This window comes from Xenopus laevis, chromosome 4L (assembly GCF_017654675.1).
Source record: "Xenopus laevis strain J_2021 chromosome 4L, Xenopus_laevis_v10.1, whole genome shotgun sequence".
NCBI lineage: Eukaryota > Metazoa > Chordata > Amphibia > Anura > Pipidae > Xenopus > Xenopus laevis.
The window spans coordinates 115,046,950-115,053,396 of record NC_054377.1 but is presented as its reverse complement, the minus strand read 5'-3'; positions in this window follow the sequence as shown (position 1 = coordinate 115,053,396).

Sequence of the window (6,447 nt, the reverse complement as noted above, 5' to 3'; positions counted from 1 at the left end):
ATTTGAATATAAAAAGCACAAATGGAATAAAAACGCTGAACGATCTGAAAATATATGAATATCTCTAAAACCTATAAAAATTTGAAATTAAAAAAAATCCAAAAACCTGCCAAACATTCTGTGTGCCTCTGTCTTCTTTGTATTACAGTGGCTTTGGCGTGGAGAGGCTTGTGGATGTTTTGAGCTCCAGCAATTCATAGCAAATGTGTACTCCATAACTTGACCAATAGCAACTGGAAGGTGAATCTCCAAGTTTACGACAATGGTAGTATTTCTGTCTGGTTCATTTTAGCATTGATAGCTACTTACCAACAGGCAAACAGCTAGCAAACTCATCAAAAATAAAAATATATTCTAGATTTGTTTCTTTTGAAAAAAAAATCAGCCTATTGGTCAGAACAGTGTTGGACTGGCCCACAGGATACCAGGAAAACTCCATGTGGGCCCAAGTGCAATTCTCTGTAGCACCCATGATTCACGGTCATACATTACAGTGAGACGGAGCTGCAATCTGTTTCAATTGGCCACTTTGTAAGTGACTAAACCCTTGATGCAAGGCAGTGTCAGGATTAGGATTAGAGCTAGGATGTATTGTGTGATGGCCAGATACCAGGCAGCTATCCCATTCATTCTTAAACCAAACAGTTGCAGGAAGCAATCCATGGTACCATCAGTCTTCTACACCTGTTGGAATTCTGCTTTGCTTTGTCACTTCTGTCCCACAGACTTCAAGGAATGAGCTTCACACGTGTTAGAGTAGGGGGAAGTCAACCTTAAAGTATTTGTGATTGTGACCTAGCCTTACACTTCTGCCCTGAAATATAGATCTACGGTGATATTAAAGCCAGGTTGACTCACACTTATTAGAGGAAGAGAAAACTGTGTAAAATAAATTTCATCCCATCTCCTGTATTATGATGTGCCACAATGCTCAGTGTTAACCGGCCATACATGGGCAGAGAGGTTGCCAAATAAGTGGATCTTGCACCAATATGTGTACCATGAGTGGGCGATATTGAGCTGATCCGATCATGGGTCCTACACATCGAGGACCACAGCAATGAACGGATGTGATCCTCTATCCGACGGGAATTTTAAGCCTGTCCGATGGACATCTGCCCGGGTTTTCTGGCAAATATTGTTTGCTGAAGCCCATCGGAGGGCCCATACACTGGCCAATAAGCTGGCGACTTTGTCTGCCAGCAGCTTTTCTTGGCCACCTTTATTTACAGTAATTAGTCTCAGAATATCCAACGTTCGACCCTTCAGAAGTTAGTGAATTATAATCTTTAGCATTGCCCTGACAGCTGAAGGTGACAGCCGGAGGGCCACAGGTTGTCAGTGCAGTTATATACAATATGTGACGCCATAGTGTTACTTTAAATAATGATGTGGTTTTAAAATGTTGCCTGCTTTATGTTTCCATCAGAAATACCAGGAACTTAACCGCCCCACACTTGTTAAGCTCTTCATATAATTCATTCATTATGCAATGCAATAAAATCCTTCTACTGGAGTTGATTGATCACTTTTGGAGCCCAATTTGAAACCAGCATTCTCTAACACAAAGCAGCACTGTGAGCCTACCAGTGTATTTCCAACCACCAACATTTTCTTCTATTTGCCTAATGTGTAGCCATCCCTTATGCTTCAAGGAAGAGGCTGTGTCTCTAGGAAAACTGTCACGGCTTACAAATTACACCACCACAGGAATGTTTATTCAAATAATCATAATTCAGTAGGTTGGTTGTTGATGAATTCTGTTGCTATGACACCCCAGAGTTCAGCAAATATCAGCTCTATATTGCCACGATGGAACGATATATGACTTTAAATAGCAAAAGAAAAGTGTTACAAGTAAGTTTCTGTTAGTAACCAACTCTTGCAGCTGCCGTTGTGCTGCAAAGGCTTCTGGGATGTGTAGTATAACAGCTGGAGAGTCAGATATTCTGTATACTGATCCTTTCTCATACCTTTCACATCAGAATGTAGTTGGATGTTCACCTTTGAGTTAGAGACTGATATTCTGAGTAGGGATGTAGCGAACGTCGGAAAAAAAGTTCGCGAACATATTCGCGAACTTGCGCAAAAATGCGAGCGGTTCGCGAACGGTTCGCGAACCCCATAGACTTCAATGGGAAGGCGAACTTTAACATCTAGAAAAGACATTTCTGGCCAGAAAAATGATTTTAAAGTTGTTTAAAGGGTGCAACGACCTGGACAGTGGCATGCCAGAGGGGGATCAAGGGCAAAAATGTATCTGAAAAATCTGCCTGTGTGTGCTTGGAAGAGATAGTGTAGGGGGAGAGCTGTTAGTGATTTCAGGGACAGATGATAGTAAGCTTGCTGGCTAGTAATCTGCTTGATACTGCTCTGTATTGGAGGGACAGAAGTCTGCAGGGATTTGAGGGACATTTTAGCTTAGGTAGCTTTGCTGGCTAGTAATCTACTGTTCTCTTTAAACAACTGCCATACGTTGACCTTGTAGGCATTGTTTGCCCAGTTTTTTTGGACGCAGCCACTGAAGCACAGTTGCCAGAAAAAATATGCCATATAAATGCTGAAAATAGTAATTTTTCGCCATACGTTGACCTTGTAGACATTGTTTGCCCAGTTTTTTTGGACGCAGCCACTGAAGCACAGTTGCCAGAAAAATTATGCCATATAAATGCTGAAAATATAAATTTTTTTGGTTGCAGCCACTGAAGCACAGAGGCCAGAAAAATTATGCCATATAAATGCAGAAAATATGCATTTTTTTGGTCGCAGCCACTGAAGCACAGTTGCCAGAATAATTATGCCATATAAATGCTGAAAATATAAATTTTTTTGGTTGCAGCCACTGAAGCACAGAGGCCAGAAAAATTATGCCATATAAATGCAGAAAATATGCATTTTTTTGGTCGCAGCCACTGAAGCACAGTTGCCAGAAAAAATATGCCATATAAATGCTGAAAATAGTCATTTTTTGCCATATACGTTGAGTCAACGTATGGCAAAAAATTACTATTTTCAGCATTTATATGGCATATTTTTTCTGGCCTCTGTGCTTCAGTGGCTGCGGCCAAAAAAACTGGGCAAACAATGCCTACAAGGTCAACGTCGTTGACCTTGTAGGCATTGTTTGCCCAGTTTTTTTGGCCGCAGCCACTGAAGCACAGAGGCCAGAAAAAATATGCCATATAAATGCTGAAAATAGTAATTTTTTTGGTCGCAGCCACTGAAGCACAGTTGCCAGAAAAATTATGCCATATAAATGCTGAAAATATAAATTTTTTTGGTTGCAGCCACTGAAGCACAGAGGCCAGAAAAATTATGCCATATAAATGCTGAAAATATAAATTTTTTTGGTTGCAGCCACTGAAGCACAGAGGCCAGAAAAATTATGCCATATAAATGCAGAAAATATGCATTTTTTTGGTCGCAGCCACTGAAGCACAGTTGCCAGAAAAATTATGCCATATAAATGCAGAAAATATGCATTTTTTTGGACGCAGCCACTGAAGCACAGTTGCCAGAAAAAATATGCCATATAAATGCTGAAAATAGTCATTTTTTGCCATACGTTGACCTTGTAGACATTGTTTGCCCAGTTTTTTTGGTTGCAGCCACTGAAGCACAGAGGCCAGAAAAAATTAAACCAGTAGGGTTTGCACCCTAGTTTGTAACGGTGGCGGAGGGAGGAGGAGGACGCTAAAGGACAGCTGTGTGTGGAGTCATGAGGCTTGAAGAGAAGGACAGCTGCATAGAAGTCAGAACAAGTCTTCCGGCGTGCAGTAACCCTCCGAGATCCACCCCTCATTCATTTTAATAAAGGTCAGGTAATCGACACTTTTGTGACCTAGGCGAGTTCTCTTCTCAGTTACAATCCCTCCTGCTGCACTGAAGGTCCTTTCTGAGAGCACACTTGAGGCTGGGCAAGACAAGAGGTTCATGGCAAATTGTGACAGCTCTGGCCACAGATCAAGCCTGCGCACCCAGTAGTCCAGGGGTTCATCGCTCCTCAGAGTGTCGATATCTGCAGTTAATGCCAGGTAGTCCGCTACCTGCCGGTCGAGGCGTTCTTTGAGGGTGGATCCAGAAGGGTTGTGGCGCTGCCTTGGACAGAAAAACATTTGCATGTCTGACGTTACAGACTGGCCAAAGGGCTTTGTCCTTGCAGGTGTGCTCGTGGCAGGATTACTGGCACCTCTGCCCCTGGAATGTTGATGAGTTCCTGAAGTGACATCACCCTTAAAAGCATTGTACAACATGTTTTGCAGGCTGGTTTGTAAATGCCGCATCTTTTCGGACTTGTGGTATGTTGGTAACATTTCTGACACTTTATGCTTGTACCGAGGGTCTAGTAGCGTTGCGACCCAGTACAGGTCCTTCTCCTTAAGCCTCTTGATACGGGGGTCCTTCAACAGGCATGACAGCATGAAAGACCCCATTCTCACAAGGTTGGATGCAGAGCTATCCATCTCCGCTTCCTCATTATCAAGGACTGCATCATCCACGGTCTCCTCCCCCCAGCCACGTACAAGACCAGGGGTCCCCAAAAGGTCACCACTAGCCCCCTGGGAAGCCTGCTCCTGTTGGTCCTCCTCCTCCTCCTCCACAAAGCCACCTTCCTCCTCTGACTCCACTTCTGGCACCTCTCCCTGCGTTGCAGCAGGTGCCTGGGTTCGTTCTGGTGATTCCGACCAGAAATCGTGCGCTTCCAGCTCCTCGTCACGCTGGTCTACAGCCTCATCTGTCACTCGTCGCACGGCACGCTCCAGGAAGAAAGCGAAGGGTATTAGGTCGCTGATGGTGCCTTCGGTGCGACTGACCATATTTGTCACCTCTTCAAAAGGTCGCATGAGCCTGCAGGCATCGCGCATAAGCACCCAGTAACGGGGGAAAAAAATCCCCAGCTGTGCAGATCCAGTCCTACCACCCAGTTCAAAAAGGTACTCGTTGACGGCCCTTTGTTGTTGCAGCAGACGTTCCAACATAAGGAGCGTTGAATTCCAGCGAGTCTGGCTGTCAGAAATCAAACGCCTGACTGGCATGTTGTAGCGCTGCTGAATGTCAGCAAGGCGTGCCATGGCTGTGTAGGAACGTCTGAAATGGGCCGACACCTTTCTGGACTGGGTGAGAACGTCCTGGAATCCTGGGTACTTGGAGACAAAACGTTGGACTATTAAATTTAACACATGTGCCATGCAGGGCACATGTGTTAAATTGCCTAGTCTCAACGCTGCCAACAGATTGCTTCCATTGTCACACACCACTTTTCCGATCTGCAGTTGGTGTGGGGTCAGCCACCGATCGGCCTGTGACTGCAGAGATGACAGGAGTACAGATCCGGTATGGTTTTTGCTTTCCAGGCACGTCATCCCCAAGACAGCGTGACAACGGCGTACCTGGCACGTCGAATAGCCTAGGGGGAGCTGGGGGTGCACAGGTGTGGAGGAGGAGAAGGAGGACCCAGCAGCAGAGTAAGAAGAAGAAGAAGACGAGGTAGAGAGCGATGGAGGAGTAGAGGTGGTGGCAGAACCGCGTGCAATCCGTGGCGGTGACACCAACTCCACTGTTGTTGTTGAGCTACCCATTCCCTGCTTCCCAGCCATTACCAAGTTCACCCAGTGGGCAGTGTAGGTGACATACCTGCCCTGACCATGCTTGGAGGACCATGCGTCAGTAGTCATATGGACCTTTGGCCCAACACTAAGTGACAGAGATGCGGTAACTTGGCTCTGCACATGTTGGTACAGGTGTGGTATTCCCTTTTTAGAAAAAAAATTGCGGCTGGGTACCTTCCACTGCGGTGTCCCAATTGCTACAAATTTGCGGAAGGCCTCAGAGTCCACCAGCTGGTATGGTAAAAGCTGGCGGGCTAAGAGTGCAGACAAGCCAGCTGTCAGACGCCGGGCAAGGGGGTGACAGTCAGACATTGGCTTCTTACGCTCAAACATGGCCTTCACAGAAACTTGGCTGGTGGCAGATGACTGGGAATGGGAACAGGTGGTCAAGGTGGAAGGCGGAGTGGAGGGTGGTTCAGACGGGTCAAGGAGAGCAGAGGTAGAGCAGTAAGATGCTGGACCAGAAGGAGTGTGGCTTTTAGTTTGCCTGTTGCCTTTGAGGTGTTGCTCCCAAAGTGCTTTGTGCTTGCCGCTCATGTGCCTTCGCATAGAAGTTGTACCTATGTGGCTGTTGGGCTTACCAAGGCTCAGTTTCTGACTGCACTCATTGCAAATTACAATGCTTTTGTCAGAGGCACACACATTAAAAAAATCCCACACTGCTGACTTTTTGGAAGTGTGCGATCTGGCGGTAACAGTAGAAGTTGGCGGAGTTGGCGGTATTGGCGGCAATGGCGGGTGCGTTGGCCGGCTGAACACAGGTGCCGATACATGTTGTTGCCCTGCTGATCCCTGCGGGCTGTCCTCCCTGCTTCTTCTAAGTCTTATTCTCCTACTG